The sequence below is a fragment of the Balaenoptera musculus genome, chromosome 4 (assembly GCF_009873245.2).
Source record: "Balaenoptera musculus isolate JJ_BM4_2016_0621 chromosome 4, mBalMus1.pri.v3, whole genome shotgun sequence".
Classification (NCBI taxonomy): domain Eukaryota; kingdom Metazoa; phylum Chordata; class Mammalia; order Artiodactyla; family Balaenopteridae; genus Balaenoptera; species Balaenoptera musculus.
Window position 1 is genome coordinate 3208774 of NC_045788.1, and position 19132 is coordinate 3227905.

Below are 19132 nucleotides of genomic sequence, written 5' to 3' on the forward strand. Positions count from 1 at the left end.
CACTAAGCAGGAAAATGAGCATTCTTACTACCACCCACCTCAACCCCTTCTAGTCCTCAACAGGAAACTCCAACTTTATTAGGACTCAAAGTAATTGTGCAGACTTCTTGCTCAATCCTTACCAGGAAAGCTGTATCTACCAAGAACTGTCGTAGAATCAAGGGGTCCAAAAGCTGAGAAAAACCCGTGTAGGTCATCGTTTCAGCCTCCTACCTTGGAGCAGTCCCTCGGTCACTCGAATGCCTAGAAATTTTGAAAAGATCCCAGGCATGTGTTTGGTTTCAGGAGTCTTGGTAGAGGATATAAAAATAATAACATTCTCTGCTGTATGTTATTTGAAAACAACGCCCCCAAATCTCCTTAAAACCAGGTTGTATACTTTTTGTACTTCTGATGAAAAAAAACATATAAATTCGAGAGCAAACAATGAGCAAACATGAAACAAACTCAGTTGGGATGAAAAAAATAATCTGAAGACAGTTACTAAAATTGAGACTTCCTCTTACGAAAATTTTGGGTTCCTGATACTTTAAAATACATGTCCACACTGTGAGTACAACCAGTAAAAATTCATATATGTATCAAGACGAGAGCTGGCAGAGAATACAGGAGAAGAAGAGGTTTGATTTGCTGATGTGGCGGGGGGGACGGTGGGTGAATTTTTTCTTTAATTTTGGTTGGCATAAATCATATATTTGGATACTAACTATAATAATATTTTTTAAAAAAACTGAACGTAGTATTTTGTGTTGCATTGTTGATGCTTGGATGAGACTGGTCCCTGGGGAAATAAAATATGTAATGGAAGGGCCCCTCCTCTATAGGGAAGCGCTTTCCCAAGCTAGTCTGGAGGGACACTAGCTCTCTTTTGTGTACTAGGCTTTCTTATCTCTAACCCTGGTTAGTGCTTTATGGTTCGGGAATGACCTGCTGAGGGGGAATGACAACCTCAAAATGTTTAGAAAAGAATCCGCTGCTCTCGAAAGACTATTCTTTATATTCAGATTATTTTACATATACAGTTGTCTCCATCATAAAAAAAATAATAATTCATTTGTAATCTTCTAACTCTACTTATTAGCTGCAAGGCCTAAGGAGATAAATTGATCTCTCTAAGCCTCCCTTTCCTCAGCTATGAAGGGCAATACCTGCGCTGTACTCACTGGTCGGTTGTAAGAAGGATCAAATGTGTATCTATAGTAAAAGTGGTTTATTAACTTTTACTCAGAGTATTAATAATCCCACCCTTATTTTACTTCTCAGGAATTTTGTTAGGACACGGGGTCTTTATGACTTAGAATTGATGACAATATAGGAAACCTTCTAAGAGAAAGATCGGGTCGAGGAATCACAGGATTTTATTTCCAGGAAGGGGCCTAAGATAGCTTTGAGTTCAAACTCCTCATGTTGCAGATGAAGAAATTAAGGCAAAGGAAGCCACCGTGTCTTGTCCAAGGTCAAGCAGTAAGTCAGTGGCGGAATTGTGACTGTGGCCCATGATGATTTTGCCAGTCCTGGCAGTGTTGGGGGGTGGGGGGTGGTGGTGGAAAGAGTCTCAATTACACTGAAGAACAATATATTAAATATAAAAGAGTCCTGATAATATTTTAAAGAACATATTAACAATCAAGACAGGTGGGAAAGTGGAAAAAAATGGAAGCGAGTGATGAGAATCACTGAATTTATAACATTGACTTGAATCAATTAATGACCCCTATTGAAGTTCCCTACTCCCCATTCTGAGAATAATCCTTATTATTTCTTTATTTCATATTGACGGGTATATTTTAAGTAGGTAATATATTCTCATGCTACATTATCCTAAAGAAACCAAAGGGTATACCACGACAATATCCCTCAGCCCCTGCCCCCAACGCTGGGGAAGTCAAGTGCGGGCTAATGTGCCCATATACAGTGGCTGCTTTGATAGGAAGGCTCAATCTACATTTAAAAGACGCATTCAGCCACAGAGGCCATGTGGTGCAACACTGTGACGTCCCTGGGCTTTGAAAAAGTGGGCTCCAGTTTTTATTAATGCCTATTCCTGATTCTCAGAATGATCCAATCCTCTTCTTCAAGCCATCTTTAGAGTATCAAGTACGTTTAAGTAGAAGCCCTTGAAGATCAAGGTATTGACTGATCCCTAGGAGGTGAAATGACACGGTTGATTCAAAAGAAAGAGACCCCGTCTAACTTCCGAGCACACCTATTTCTGGCTTGTTGCTTACACGGAACTTCAAATATTTCATAAAGGTGACCGTTCTCTTTGACCAGTTTCACATCCAAAGAATCGCCAAGCAAATTTGTTAATAATATATTAACATTTGTTAATATACATATATATATTTTTAAGTTACCCTATGGCTAGATAGAAAGGATTTCCTTTTTTTTTTTTTTTGTCAAAAGAAAGAAACTTATGTTTGGCATGTAAAAAGAATTTCTATAAAGCTTTTCTGAAAAGGTGGATTCACTGTGGATTTCAGTCCACTTGTTTTATTTTATGATGCTCCTTTGCTGAAAAAAGCCATTCCTTATACAGAAGGATAAGGAAGGTTTGCAAAGAAGGGTCAATTCATGAAGCCTAATGAGATCTGGGGCTTTTATCTTCAATTCGGGTCGTTTTTCCACAGGCCTTTTTATCAAAAAACACTGATCCCTTTGAAGGACCCTAAGCATCGTGCGACTGTATTGGTCCTGAACGTTACTATCACAGGAAGCTAGGACAGAGCTAAATTATTTTTTCTACCACATGGAGGCATTGAACAGCCATGTGATTTTCAAAATTTACCAAGACTTGATAAGAGTCTAAAGCTTTCTTGAGCAAGGGCAAAAATGTTGGTTTGATGTCGACAAATGGCTATTGCTTAGTATGAAAGCATTCTTCTCCGTTTATAATTTAGCATCTCCTCTGAGGGGCCTATTCTCTGAACACACTAGCCTTCAACCTCCTATACGTTTTTGATAACGTAAGGACAGACTGTATTCGAACATACTGGATTGCAGCTTGAGCTGTTTGGTTCATTAATCTCTGAAACCTTTTCTTGAACTGAACACTATTTCAGTTTCCTGAAATTTGGAGGAATAAAATAGTATGGAAAGTTACTTTTATTTCACGCTCTTAGTTATCAATTGTGAAACTTTTTTAAAAAAAGATCAACTTCCCCACAGTTCCATGGTGTGGCAAATCTAGAATCAAGGATCCAGTTTTGAATCCAAAAGTTACCTCAATAATTGCAAGGCCCAGAAGCAACTGGCAGCAAAGATACCCATCTTGACTTGCTAAGCCTGCTTGATGCATTCTGTCTTTACAGCAGACAGTACTCATGTCTCAGCCCCAAATCAACTAATCAACAAATATGTATTAACGGCCCTGTGTATGCTAAGCACAGTGCCGGTGTGTGGCAGACGTAAAGTCTATGGGGTATGCTCTGGCCTCCAGCAAAGGCCAGGGAAGAAGGGATTATACCTGAACCTAGAATAAGTAGGATTTGAAAAGATGGAGAGGCATCACCAGGGACTGAAATGACATTTAAAAAGATATGGAAAACATCAGGCAGATTCAAAACATTTTATTTTTAAAATGTAAATATATACAAATGATCAAATACAAAATATTTTATTATTGGAAATTAAAAGAAAGAAACTGGCCTTTATTCTTCAAAAGTGTTGCTGGCATGAAAGACAAACACAAATTGAGGTTCCAGATGAAAGGAGACTAAAGAAACATGAGAACTAAATGTAATATATGATCCTGGAACAGATCCTGTACTGGATGGAAAATGGAAAAGACAATTATAAAGGACATAATTGGGTCCACTGAAAAAATTGGAGTATGGAAGTTAGATTTGATAAAGGTATTGTATCAATGTGAAATTTCCTGAGGTTGACAACTATACTGAGGATATTCTTGTTTTTAGGAGATACACAGTGAAACATCAAGGGGTAAAGAGGCAGGATGTCTGAAAACTATTGTAATAGCTCAGAAAAATAGATGACAATATGTGTGTTAAAAAGAGAGAAAGAGAGAGAGAGAGGAAGAAAACAAATGTGCCAAAATGTTACAAATCGGTCAATCTGGGTAAAGGATATGTGGAAGAATGTTCTCTGTATCAATTATTCTTGTGACTTTCCTGTAAATTTGGAGGGAAAAACTGTGGTTACCTCAGAGGGATGAAATGGGGGGAAATGGAGGTGAGACTGCCACCTCATTACATATCCCTGTACTGTTTCACTTTTTAACAGAAGTGTGCCTTCTTTTAGTACGTTTTAAAAATCGAATCCCTAGGGACTTCCCTGGCGGTCCAGTGGTTAAGACTTCACCTTCCAATGCAGGGGGTGCAGGTTCGATCCCTGATCAGGGAGTTGAGATCCCACATGCCTGGAGGCCAAAAAACTGAAACATAAAACAGAAGCAGTATTGTAACAAATTCAATAAAGACTTTAAAAATGGTCCACATCAAAAAAAAAAAAATCTAAAACATAAATCTTTAAAGAAGAAAAATATATGGAAGCAGAAAAACTCAGGAAGTGATTGGGGAGGCCATGAGTAGGCGAATTTGTTTGAAGGACTTAGAAAAGTGAGCGGTGGCTGGAAGGGTGAAACATACGTCACCTCGAATTTGCAGAGGGCTCCACGGTGAGCTGAGAAGCCTGGATTTCATTACAGGATAAAAGTACAAGAGAAAGACATTAGAGGTATTTTAGCCTAAGGGCTTCTTTTAAGAAGATTAGTTCGATAGAAAAGCCAGGAAGGAGAGGAAGAAGTCAGGAAACCAGGAAGAAGCCCTTGGAGGAGTCTGGCCTCAGGGAAGCAGCTCCTAATTCCTAATTCTCTGTGCTCATTAATTCACTGTTTAATGCTGAAGCTCTGGGAATTTAAATCCCGTGATAGCCGAGAACATGTCTGCTTAGAACTATTCTAGAACAGTGCCCGGCACTTAGTAGGCATGCAATACGCAACCAAAGAAGGCAGGACATGAACACCGTCCTTGGCTTTAATAGTGTTGTTCTATCCTATCCCACCTTCTCCAATGTTCCATCATTCACAGGTGTGTGATTACACCATCAAGCCCTCGATAAGGGACGTGCGGGGGTCTGTGTTGCTAATCCCGGGGAAGCACGAGTGGCCCCAAGATGAGGCCTGAAGCGACTCCTAGCCCCCCGGCATGGAAAGGAATCCCAGCCTTGCCATCAGGGTTATACAGAACGCCAAACTGGAAGAGCTCTGGAGAGCATTGCCCAGTGTGCCCTGTTGTATTAACAGGGGAGGAAGCGGAGGTCCAGAAATGCTAGGTGAGTTTTCTAAGGTCAGGCAACTAGTTAGCAGCAGAACTAAGACCTCTCCCTTGGAGGAATGCAAGTGGACTCTGGGATCTTGTGGAAGCCACACCTCCACACCTCAAACATGGGGCGCCCGTGGGGACCCCAGCAAGCAGAGGTAAACTCCAAGGAGGCGAGCGCACTCTTATTCCGTCCACCCGGCACTGCTCTCCGTGGACCTGGTCTGCATCAGCGTCTGCCACGTCCCCTCAGCTGTGGACATCAGGCCGGGCACAGAATCACTAATCCAGCACATGTGTGCGGGCACAAACACACACACACACACACACACACACACCCCTTGCTTCCTGAATTACACTCACTGAACTGAAGGCCATCCTTAACCTTGCGGTGAAGTGGGGACAGACATTTGCCCCACATGACTGTGAGGCTGGAAGCAAAGATTCCTACATGCCCTTCCTCATCCCTGACTTTAAGAAGTCTCTTTACCAACAGACTGGTGGTTGTCAAGGGGGAGGGCATTGGGAGAGGGATGGAGTGGGCGGTTGGTATTAGCAGACGTAAGCTCGTGTATATATAGGATGGATAAACAACAAGGTCCTACTGTACAGCACGGGGAACCATAGTCAATATCCTCTGATAAACCATAATGGAAAAGAATGCATGTCTATGAATAACTGAGTCACTTTGCTGTACAGCAGAGATGAACACAGTGCTGTAACTCAGCTACGCCCAGTTTCCCCCTGCCTCACCCTTCCCCACTCCACCACCTCAGGGAGGAGCGCAGGGCAGGGCAGCTAGGGAAGGAGCAGACCTCTTTCCAGATCCACACTCCCTCTGACTAGCAGTGAACTCTGGAAAGTTCTCCAACCTGCTGAACAAACTGGGATAATAAAACCCATTTCATAAGGTTTTTTTTTTTTCATTTTTTAAATTGAAGTATATTTGATTTACAGTGTTGTGTTAATTTCTGCTGTACAGCAAAGTGACTCAGTTATACACATATATACATTCTCTTTTTTCATATTCTTTTCCATTATGGTTTATCATAGGCTATTGAATATAGTTCTCTGTGCTATACAGTAGGACCTTGTTGTTTATCCACATAAGATTTTTCGGGGGACTTCCCTGACGGTCCAGTGGTTAAGACTCTGCCCTTCCAATGCAGGGGGCACGGGTTAGATCCCCGGCTGGGGAACTAAGATCCCACATGCCGCTTGGCGTGGCCAAAAGAAAAAAAAAAATTTTTTTTTTCCAGAAGGTTAAATGAGAAATGTCTGTAAACTGCTTAGTCCAGGGCCTGGCATGGCCTAAGCTATCATCGGTTGAATCTAACACATTGTCCTGGTCTAATTAGTATTTTTCAGGACTTAATCCAGCGAGCTCAGACTTTCTTTGGCTGTTCCAGAGTTAATAAATTGGAAGTACACGCAGCCAACCTGTATACTATTTTGTGCTGTTCACTGTCGCTTGGGAAATTGCAAGGGGGGGACCCTCTGCCCTATTCCAGCTCCAGCCTGAGGCCACGCCCTGGGAGCTGAGTGGCCACCTGCTGATTGGTGGTCACGGTGGCATGAGCCTCTGAAAGCCTGAACAAACAGGTAAGTCAGAAAACATCTGGGTTTGACCAGAAATGTTCCTCTTTCCATGAGTGAGTCAGAATGGCCCAAGTACGTGATGCTCCCGCTTAAATTGTTTGGAGACCTGTCAGGTGAAGGATCATTCCAGAGGATTTGTGTCTACTACACGGAATTCATTCTCTTTCTCTTTAGATGGCAGGTTAGTCCGGCCTCTTCAAAGCGTTAAATCAAGAGTCCTGAAAGGAAACCGATGGTGTGCAAGCTGGGATTTTCAAAGAAGTTTAAAACGCAAGGAACTTCTCTAGGAAGTTTGTCAATCACAGTATGGACAAGTATGGAAAATGTTGGTGAAAATGTTTAGGTTCCTTACGTGCTTCTTCTCTCCTGTAAGAGTCACACACTGGATTCCCAGAAGCAATAACACCATCATAATCAGCATTTTTGGTTTGAAAAGGTCATTTTCTTGCAACATCTATGAGCTATTCAGGTTCTGTCCAGTCTAGGAGAGAGATTTAGAACTGGGTAATTGGGGTAATATTTGTCCTCTTCTTAGAGTTCTAAATTTTTACTATATTCAGGGGTTGAAAGCCATACCTTTCCTTTGAAAACAGATTTTTTTCATGTAATTACATAAAGTAGAGATTTATATTCAGAAACCCTCCAACAGTGGAAAAGCTAGTTACTCACAACTCTGGGTCACTCCTTGGCACTGCTGTGTCCTTGAGTGATAGAGGCGGGAAAATTAGAAGGATCCTTTCTAAGACTGAGATTTATGCTCCGATAATTAGAGTTTATTTAGTTCCAGTTTTGTCTTCGCTTAAAATAAATCCTTGGGATGGTGGGTTGGTCTAAGAGGTATATATCTAAGATGTTATCTTTGGAAACTGCTAGAGGATGAAATGAAAACTTGTGATTTTCCCTGAACTTGGCTTGAGAGTAAAATCAAGATTTTATGCACTTGGAGGTGAATACATTTACTTTGCTCAAACTTTCTCACTTGTAAATGAGTGGCTTAGAGCAGAGCCCAGAATCGGGAGTTCAAATTCTATAGATTTTTCTTAGTTCTGCCCCCACTTATGGATCCATCTTTACCAAAATCATCAACCACCCTCTTAATTAAAAAAAAAAAAAAGAAAATTGCTTGGTGCTCCAATAGGTTTACATAAAACACACATATTATTATTGATACCATCCCACTGTTTATTTATGGCACATCTAAATACTACACAGACAGTTTAGGTTTGGCCCTTTATAGGAATGGCTAGAGAGGCTTTCCTTAGGAGTATAGGGTGTTTTAGTTTCGTTTTGTTTTTTAAATGGGACTTTTGTGTCCTTGCCTTATGAAATATACATGATGTGTAAGATGTGGCAGGCAGAGCTGTCCTGTGTGTCACCGTCACTGCGTGGACATTTGGACGTGTGCTGTGCTAGGCCATCTCTGCGACAACTTTAACACACAGCTGCTGCTTTCTTTTTTTTTTTTTTTTTTTTTTTTTTTTTTTTAAATTTTATTTATTTATTTTTGGCTGTGTTGGGTCTTCGTTTCTGTGTGAGGGCTTTCTCTAGTTGCGGCGAGCGGGGGCCACTCTTCATCGCCGTGCACTGGCCTCTCACTGTCGTGGCCTCTCCCGTTGCGGAGTACAGGCTCAGTAGGTGTGGCTCACGGGCCCAGTTGCTCCGCGGCATGTGGGATCTTCCCAGTCCAGGGCTCGAACCCGTGTCCCCTGCATTGGCAGGCAGACTCTCAACCACTGCGCCACCAGGGAAGCCCGCTGCTTTCTAAAAAGGTCCATTTTTGTCTATTTCGTTTGTTTCCTTTTTATTATGAATATTTCAAACATTCATAAAAGTAGAAAGAATAGTACAAGTATCCCCATATACTCACCTCACTACCTACATTCAAGAATTGATCATATTTTTCATATTTGTTTTTTGTTTGTTTGGCTGTGCTGCACGGCTTGTGGGATCTTAGTTCCCCGGCCAGGGATTGAACCCGGGCTCTTGGCAGGGAAAGAGTGGAGTCCTAACCACTGGACCTCCAGAGAATTCCCCTGTGATGTATTTTTATTTGCTAAAACATTTTAAAGTAAACTGATATCAGGACAATTTACCCCTAAATTCTTCAACCTGCTTCTTCAAAAGATAACCACATAACCATTATCACACCTGACAAAACTAGCAATAATTCTGTAGTATTGTCTAAATGTTCTGTACACAAGCAAGTCTCTGATTTCCCTTTAGGTTCGAATCAGAATCCTATTCAACACCATGCACGTTGGCTTTGTTTTGTCTCTTTTAACCCAGAACCATCCCCAGCTGTTCCACCTCTCCTGCCTTTCTTTAATTGCAGCATTGGCTTGTTGAAAAGACACAACCAATCTGTATTGCAGAATGTTCCCACGTCCTGGATTTGCTTGTTTTTTCTTGTGGTACCGTTTACGCGACCCCTTGATCCCTTCTGTATCCTGTAAATTTGAGGTTTCATAGAAAGGTGTGATTCATTCCAGTTAAACATTTGGGGCAAGACATTCCACTCGTAGTTGACCCTGTATACTTCCTGTTGCATCACATCAAGAGGCAATGACTTCTCCCTTACAAGGCATCTCTTGAGCAGCAGAAACATGTACCATTTCTCATGTGTCTTTTTTTTTTAATAAATCTATTTTATTTTTGGCTGCATTGGGTCTTTGTCGCTGTGCGTGGGCTTTTCTCTAGTTGCGGCGAGCAGGGGCTACTCTTCGTTGCGGTGCGCGGGCTTCTCATTGCGGTGGCTTCTCTTATTGCGGAGCACGGGCTCTAGGCGCATGGGCTTCAGTAGTTGTGGCTCGCGGGCTCTAGAAGTGCAGGCTCAGTAGCTGTGGCGCACGGGCTTAGTTGCTCTGCGGCATGTGGGATCTTCCCGGACCAGGGTTCGAACCCGTGTCCCCCGCACTGGCAGGCGGATCCTTAACCACTGCGCCACCAGGGAAGTCCTCTCATGTGTCTTAAAAAATACCACTGGACCTGAATTCAGAACCTGTGAAGGTCATTTCGCCTCTCTGAGCTTCAATTTTCTTGCTAGAGACAAAACCCATACAGTCGGTAGGAATTGGTTCCAGGATCCCCATAGATACCAAAATCAAGGATGCTCAAGTCCCTTATATAAAATGGTGTAGTATATGCATACAACCTCCTCATCCTCCCGTATACTTGAAATCATCTCTAGGTTACTTATAATACCTAATGCCATGTAAATACTATGGAAATAGTTGTAAATGCATTGTAAATGCTATGTAGATAATTGCCAGGATGCGGCAAATTCAAGTTTTGCTTTTGAGAATTTTCTGGAATTTTTTCCCCCAAGTATTTCTGTTCTGCGATTGGTTGGATCCCTGGATTCGAAACCTGGGAGGTACTATTCCTGTCATCTCCGTTGTACAGGTGAGAAACTGAGGCACAACAAGTTGAAGCAATTTGGCTGAGGTCAAAGAGCTGGTGAGAAGAGGAGGTGAGATGTAAACTCAACCAGCCTGACTGCGGAGCCCACGTGGGAAGTCACGTAAGTGCCATATAAAAGCGAAGTAGTGACACAGTAATACCAGGTGTTGCATTAGCGAATGGAGAGGATGTTCTTCTGTTTTCTTTCAGACTCTCACTGATGTTATCCTATTACTTGAGTAGCCACAACATGAACAGGTATTTACAGAGGAAGACATACAGCATGGATATAAAATAACAATCAGAATCATTTATTACTTACCTGCCCTCGTGGTTCTGACAACAGAATAAGAGGAATCACATCAACAATAATAAAAACTTTGCCTAGAGGAAAAGACATATTAAGTGATGCCATAAACAGGTACTCTGTATTTTCTTTTTCATGGCTCCACTCCTTTTGTCCTGTTTCATTTGACATATGGCTCACTTCATAAAAATGTTTAAATATTGATTTCCAAATGGCTTCACTTGGTCCTAAAACAATATTAACAGACCCTGTGGTTTCTGGAAGGATCTGTTCTGCTGTTTCTGTAAAAGATGTTTTGGGGGTTTTTTTTCCCAGGATTTTTGAATCAAGAGAATTAGTTGGTCAATCATACCCAAACATGATGACCACGTGATTTCTTTTTTAAAGGCTGTGCTTAAGGCAATCTAAAAAGGCATGGCCATCAGTGGGTCCTCTGGGTTAAACCTCTCAGATGACCATCTGTCCTCTCCAAGGGGTGAAATCATACTTGGCAAATGGCATCTAAGCCCTCAGAACCCTCAGCCAGAGCCATCACATTTTATGTCCACACACAGTAAAGATAGCTGTGAAAACTGTGTGCATTCTTCAAAAGATTTTTGCCACTGAAGTCACTAGGAGGTTTTTTCCCCCAGCCTTTTCATTCTACTTCAACTATCAGAATTACAATATGTTTAATTTGGTAACTGTAATAATCCCAATCCTGGAAATATTTACAATAACATATAAAAGCCAATAAGATCTTTGAAATAGATTTAAAATATATATACATCAACCTAATATGGGAGAGAGACACCAAGATCACAGCGAAGATCTCAGCAAACTGTGGTAAGGTAACTGTATCACGAAGTTGAAAAAATATCATTTATCATGCCCGGATGGTTATAAAAAGAAACACGTTTTCTTGAAAATTTCACATAGCCTATTTCCACTCTAAAGCTACTAAAAATGATCTTTTGGGGGGTTGTACAGTGTTATTAATACCAGCTGGGATGTATTGATTGCTTACTATGTCCTAAGCACTTTATCTACATTATTTCACTTAGCCTTTACAACAGCCCTTTAAGGCAGCTGCATTTATTACCCCCAGTTTACAGATGAGACCACTGAGGCTCAGGGAGATGAAGTAACTCAAACAGAGTCACCCAGCTATTGGGAGGCAGAGCCAGAATTCAAACTCAGGGCTGACTCCAGGGCCCAACTTCCCCGGCCGCCCGTGGGTGAGAATAGTGACTACCACTTCCATCAACCGAATTTTAACCCCTAAGAACCTGCTAAGTCCTAATGCAGCAGAGTGCCTTGTGCTGAACCTAGAACAACTCCACGCAAGGAACTGAGTTGCAAAACGGAGCTTCTAGAAGCTGGACTTAGATTCACATTTCCTGTGAAGAGGATTCTCAGCACTGTCGAGGGCCCCCCTGCGCCCCGCCCTCCGGAGCCCCTGTGGGCATTCTCCCTGAGGAGTCAGCACTACCCGAGTGTCCGCAGCCGCTGGGCACCCCTCCCTTTTCCTCTCCCTCCCTCCAAGCTCTGGCAGGCAGTGTGTCTTCCTTTCCCATCCTCTCGCGTTTCACCCAGCAGCCAATCAATAACTACTTGTTCAATGAATAAACGAATGAATGAGTGAGTGAATGGACAAACAACTATCAAACCAGTCACAAATGGAAAAGTACACAGAGGTCCATAAATAGTAAGCTGTTGGCCTAAAACCGCCTCAGCCTGGCCAGAGTATAAATTTCACCAAACTTCATATGAAATTGGGGAATGTTTATTTTTTTTCTGTATTAGATATCATATGATTTATTCACATTTCATTCTTGGAGGCCTCAATATTATTCCACACTTTACTTTCTGTGTGATTGGGTCCAGACACATCTCATCCTTGTTTTCTGTTATAAGACGATGGTATTAAGGTATCCCTCCCTCCCGCAAACACCCCCCCCCCAAAAAAAAACCAACCTACATTATAACGTTAAAAATATCTGGAATTGGGAATTCCCTGGAGGCCCAGTGGTTGGGACTCGCCACTTTCACTGCCAAGGGCCCTGGTTTGATCCCTGGTCGGGGAACTAAGCTCCCGCAAGCCAAGCGGCCAAAAAAAAAAAAAAAAAAATCTGGAATCATAAATACCAAAATAATGACAGCTATTGCCTTTGACTAACAATGATTTATTTACTTTTTATCTGTCTCCGACATTTCCATAATAATATAAAAAAAGCAAATAAACCATTTATGATAGAAAAAAAAGTTATCCTTCCCAGGTTGTCCTAAGCATCAAATAAGGTCACGTGGGGCAGTGCTCTGATGCTGTCTTCATCTTGCATTTACCGGCCCCCTGCTCCTTGTAGCCTTTGTGCTTCTAGTGGGGGCACCTATCTGCAAGAAGGGAGGTGCCGGGGAGAGAATTCAGGGCTTCCTGATGCCACTTACTGGAACAAAACTAATGCTAGCCAGAGAAGGGCTTCTGTGCATGGACCTGAGGAGCAAGGAAGGCCAGTTCACACCTGGAGGGAACCCAGAAAACGGCCCCTGGAAGCCCCAGAAACCTTAGGAGTCCCCTTGCTCTTCCTGGTCTCCAACTCAGCCGTCACTACCGTGGTTGTCTAGACGGATGGCCAACAACCTGATTGTGTAATCAAGCCATGCAATCACCCTGGAGACAGCAATCGCTAAGAGAAATGCTGGGCCTGAGCACAGCACCTGCCCAGGTGAGTGGTCCAGGAACCAAGAGAGGCAGCGCCCCACCTTCCCCTCCCCATCCATCCTTATAGGGCAAAACGGGGGGAAACAAAACTCAGGTGACTTGTCCTCGGCCCATCCTAACTTGTTTCCCTCCTTGCTGGGATTTACCTGAGCACGCGTGACCATTAGCCTTTGCTCAGGAGGCCCCGTTGTGCCGATAGGCAGACCTTAGAGAAAGGACAGCACGGTGAGCCGGGGAGCTTGTGAATAAACCATGCTTCTCCCTTGGGTCTTCTGTAACCCTCTTCTGTCCCCCGCTGTGCTCCCTGTCACCACGCCCTGCTTCCATCTGTGTGAGAGGAAACCCCTTGACGCATCGGTGAAACCAACAAACCAACAAACCACAATACTGTCTTCTTTTCTTCCTCCAAGGTTCTTGGCACTCATTTTTAAAACTGGAATTTTCACAGCAAATGATTTTGGTGGGTTCAGGAACATACATTTTAATTCTCAGCCCCGAAGCAAACATTTCAACCAAAGATCCCTTACCTTTTTTAAAAAGTGCAAAGTAAGTTTCTCCAGCAAAGAAAGACCTAGTATTTTCCCAGGCCTTCTTGCAAACAGAGGCCCCCTTAGACAATATTTACATCTACATGTGGGTGAGTTGAGACTGTGCTTGGGGCACTTGGAATAAGAGAGGCATTGATAGATTCCAGTAAGGCTGGCGGGTATTGAGGAGTGAGTATGGCGTAACCCGGGGACCATGCACTGTGAGAAATGCCCTGCGGATATCATCTTCCTGTTTTATCTTCATAACCACCCCACGAGGTAGAAATGAATCTTCCTGATCTACAGATGAGGAAACCGAGACCCAGAGAGGCAAGGGATCTAGACTGAGTCTCCCACTAATCAGTCTTAGAGCCGGGATCCTAACACAGGCCTCTGACCCCAGGCCCTGCTTCTCCTGTGGGGTCCTGGACCTGCAGCGTTTGCAATCTGCATTTTCACACACCCTCTCCCCCCAGGGCGATCTGCCTCCACCTTCCCCTGCTGCCCTGGGTCCACGGTCTTATTCTGACCCTCACGGACCCTGCTTTTTACCTTTCGGAGTCTCCGTTGCTCATCTCTACAATGAAGATGGTCACAAGACTGGAGAATTCAGTGGCGCTTAGCAGCCGCTTTCTAAAGGTCTCTGTGGAGCTTTTTTGAAGTTTCTGTAAACGGCACTACGTAAATGGCATCAATAATTAAAACCTGACTTTCAAGAAGTTACTTTGGAATGATAATAGAAGTAATACACACTCAGTATAGGAGATTTGGAAAATAAAGATAAGATACAGAAAACATAAAATTCTCCCATAAATCCACTATCCTGAGATAACTGTGGAAACATTTAGTTGCATTTTTTCCCCCAGTATTTTCTCTCTGTATATGGGTTTGTGATTAAATATATTATTTCTACAAATAGGGATCATTCTGTATGTATACATTTGCACCCCAAATTTTTTTCTCTTTGCATTGAAAAAATTATTTAAGCTTGTGAATACACAAGCTGCCTTCCAGAGCTCAGACTCTGAGTCAGAAAGTTCTTTCCATCTAGTTATTTTTGTTTTTTGCTTCTTTTTTTTGTAAATTTTATTGAAGTATAGTTGATTTACAATGTTGTGTTAATTTCTTCTGTATAACAAAGTGACTCAGTTATACATATATATATTCTTTTTCATATTCTTTTCCATTATAGTTTGCCGCAGGATATTGAATATAGTTCCCTGTGCTATATAGTAGGACCTTGTTGTTTATCCATTCTGTATACAATAGTTTACATCTGCTAATCCCAAACTCCCACTCCAGCCCTCCCCTACCTCCCCCCAACCCTCAACCACGAGTCTGTTCTCTATGTCTGTGAGTCTGTTTGTTTCCTAGATATGTTGATTTGTATCGTATTTTAGATTCCACATATAAGTGATATCATATGATATTTGTCTTTCTCTTTCTGACTTACTTCACTTAGTATGATAATCTCTAGGTCCATCCATGTTGCTGCAAATGGCATCATTTCATTCTTTTTTATGGCTGAGTAATATTCCACTGTATATAGGTACCACATCTTTATCCATTCCTCTGTCGATGGACATTCAGGTTGCTTCCATGTCTTGGCTACTGTGACTAGTGCTGCTGTGAACATTGGGGTGCCTGTATCTCTTCAAATTAGAGTTTTGTCTGGCTATATGCCCCAGAGTGGGATTGCTGTATCATATCTTTCCATCTAGTTTTATTTCCTTCTACTTCGATTTAAGAATTAAGACCAGGACTGCCCTGCACTTGAGGATTTCAGAGATAAACCCATGTGTTTCGAGCGAGGAGCTCACGAGGGGTGGTGAGCTCTTCTGCAGGCAGGTCCAGGAGACTGCAGAGCCCTGCAGGGGACCCACGTTTGTTCTGGGCATCTCCGCGACTCTGCCTGTGGAACGAGGAATGAAAGCTGGGCTTCCAGCTGTGCACGTTCCTTCCAAGTAGGAGTTGTCTGCTTTTCGTTTTTGTTTTCAAGTCTCTGTGCCCCAGCGCTCAGCACTGTGCTGGCACATAGTAGGGATGCAGTAAATTTGATGGATGAATGAATGGGTCAGTAAATGAGTTGGTGAATGAATGAAGGAAGGAAGCGGAGAAAGCGGGCAGCCGCCTAAGGCTACAGCTAAGACATCTCCTCCCACTCTCCCTTGGTCCCACCTACACCTCAAGTTCCACCGTGAGATTACTTCCTTGCAGCAGTCTTTGAGGGCCTGTTCTCACAAATGAGCGTCCCTGGGAGGGCTACCTGTGTCATTTATTAGCCTTTTGCAAATATGTTGATGCTGGGATTTTAAGAAAGCGTTTTCCTATGGTTTACCATGGTCAATAATATTCTAGGTAAGCCAGCTTCCTAAGCTAAGTTTTCTGTCCATTGGAATATTCATAAATTATCTGCCCATTAAGGGTGTTGTCCCCAGGAGCAAGGAGACTTTACCTTAAAAAGCTCCAGGAATGTCGGGAGCAGTAGAATCTTCTCAATGAATGGTCTTTGGGGGGTGACACTGTTACCCCTGGCAGGGCTGGAATAATCTGGATGGGATGGTGTGACCCCTACAAACTGGAGGCTTTGCTCCGGGAAGGGCTAGTGGCAAGCAGAACTGGGTAGAGGGCCCACCCGAATAGAGAAGGGGTTCGGTGAACTTGGACTTGCTCCATGCGGTGTCTTTATAGGGAAATCTTTTGTTTGTTTTGTCTTTTTAATTTTTTGGCTGTGCGCACGGCATGTGGGACCTTAGTTCCCCAACCAGGGATCAAACCCGGGCCCCCTGCATGGGAAGCTCGGAGCCTTAACCACTGGACCGCCGGGCAAGTCCCCTTTATAGGGCAATCTTAATGCTCTGAGTCAGCTCTCCAGCTGACAACCAAGAGGAAGCAAGTGAGCAGTGCAACACACACCGTCTTCACGGCCACCCCACTACAGCCGTCATCACCGTGTGCCCCGATTCCCGCAGTGGCCCCTTCATTAGCCTTCCTGCCACCACTGTAGCCCCCAAACATTCTGCATCTGCATCTGCAAATCCCAAGTCACATCAGGTCGCTGCTCTGCCCAAAACCCTCCAGTGGCTGTCCAGCTCTGAGCAAAATCTGAATCTGAATCGACATGGTCCCGTGTGCTCTGGCATTCCCAGCTACCTTTCTGATTCCATCTCCTGCTTCTTTCCCCCTTGATCATTGTACTCGAGCTGCCCGAACAGATCTGCCCTGTTCCCACCCCAGGTTCCACCCTGCCTCACTCCCTCACTTCCCTCAGGGCTCTGCTCAAATGCCCTGCCTGGCCCACCTAAAAATAATAACACCCTCCCTCCCTCTCCCCCCCAAAAAAACCCCTGCCCCACTCTCTACCCCCAGCCCTGCTTTATTTTTCTTCATAGCGTCTCTCATCACATGACATTTAATATTTGTTCATGTATCTCCTTCTCAACTAGAATAGAAGTTCCATGAGAACAAGGATGCTTGTTTAGTTTCCTCTACTGCTGTGGTCCAGTGCCTAGAACCTTGGCTGGATCTTAATTGTTGTTGTTTTTTTTTTAAGTGAATATTGAATAACTCTTAAAGAACAAAGGTATGATTTTATTTTTTTATAGTTCCATCACCATTCTTCCAGTTCAGTGTTCCTCTCTATGATTCTTTATTACAGTGCTCTTTATTTCAAAGGAAAATCCAGACTCAGAAGTAGCAGGCAGTTGTAAATAGATTCCGAAGTGTAATAAAACATGCAATGCTTCTTTTCATTTGCTCCGCAAACAAGGCTATGGAATAGTGGGGATGTGATTCTGCCCCGTGTGCAAGGGTTTCCTGGTTTATTTTAAGGAGGGCCAAAGATCCTGAGTTTTTGTACAGGAGAGCATCTGGCATTGTTTTGCAGGTTTAGCCATGGGACTGTAGGACAGGGTATGAGGGCTAAAGTTTAAATGCCAGGGTTCAAAACACTCAGGGGTTTGGGAGATGACTTTTCTTAACTTGATTTAAAACATTTTTTTTTTGAAAATCCATAGTTTCATGCAAAACTCAGCGTAACAGATAGGCTGCGTTTCAGTTTAGCTTACTTACCAAAAATTGTCTAAGTTCATTAACGATGCACCGGCCTAACAGTTTCCTTCCCATCTTTATATTTTTATTAAGTGCATCGTTGAATTTCAGGAATGGCATCTGTCAAGCTACAAGCCCAAGAAGGAGGGAGGGTATTTATTTCATGAACTGATGTCATGCCTCTGAAATTACCCTTCAAAACTTTCGTCAAGCCCCTACATCAATATTTCTCAAACTTTATGGTGCAGGAGAAATCACCGAGGGAATCTTGTTAAAAGTGTGTAGATTCCTGGGCCCCACCCACCAAGATCTGGATCCCTTACATTTGGGGGCAGGTTGGGGGCGAGAGTGGCCTCGCAAAGCCAGCGCCCTGGGAGTGTGAGATGGATGCTCCTGCTGAACGGCCCGAAACCACCAACTCCACCCAGAGGCTCCTTAGAGATTCTGGCGCTGAGACAGTTCTTCTGGAATGTTCTCCTGGGAACCAACAAAGGAATCTCCCCAGAAAGGAGGGCAGATAGGGAACTGAAGAGAAGCAAACACCCCCAAATACTGCACTTTAATAGACCCACTCGGAAGCATCCAACATTTTGCAGACTCTCTCTGGAGGTCATCGAAAGATAATTCTTGTTAATCTTGTCAAGATAAGCTTTAAGATGATAGATTGATAAAGACACCTCCTTTTAAAATTTGAGACTATCTTGAACTACCCAGTCGATTATAGTGGCCCCTCTGGACCCATTCTGGTTCCTTACTGCTCATTTCTGGTACGAGAACAGTGACCCGGAGATGAGCCCAGCTCCTCCGTCAGAGAAGTCTAGTGGCTGATTTTCCAGGATCTGGGGAACCTGTCCTGCCTACCGTCTACCCTGAGACCCATTGAGTGCCTGTGAACATTCTGCTGTTAATTGTTGTCATGGAGGTGGTGTAGTGTTTATGTTGGCTTTTCCCCCCATGAATCCTATCTTCTGTTTTCATTGTTTTAAAAATGCACACATCGTGCATAGACACTCCTTGTTCAAAACAAACAAAACACAACTATATGAGTCAAAAGAGACAATCCCCGCAACCCCTTCCTTGGTCTAGGGCCACACAGAGAGCCCCACCCTTCTAGGTGGGGGCATGTCATTCCAGACCATTTTCGAGGTGTTAAAAAAATGTCCATTAGGGCTTCCCTGGTGGCGCAGTGGTTGAGAATCTGCCTGCCAATGCAGGGGACACGGGTTCGAGCCCTGGGAAGGGGAAGATCCCACATGCCGCGGAGCAACTG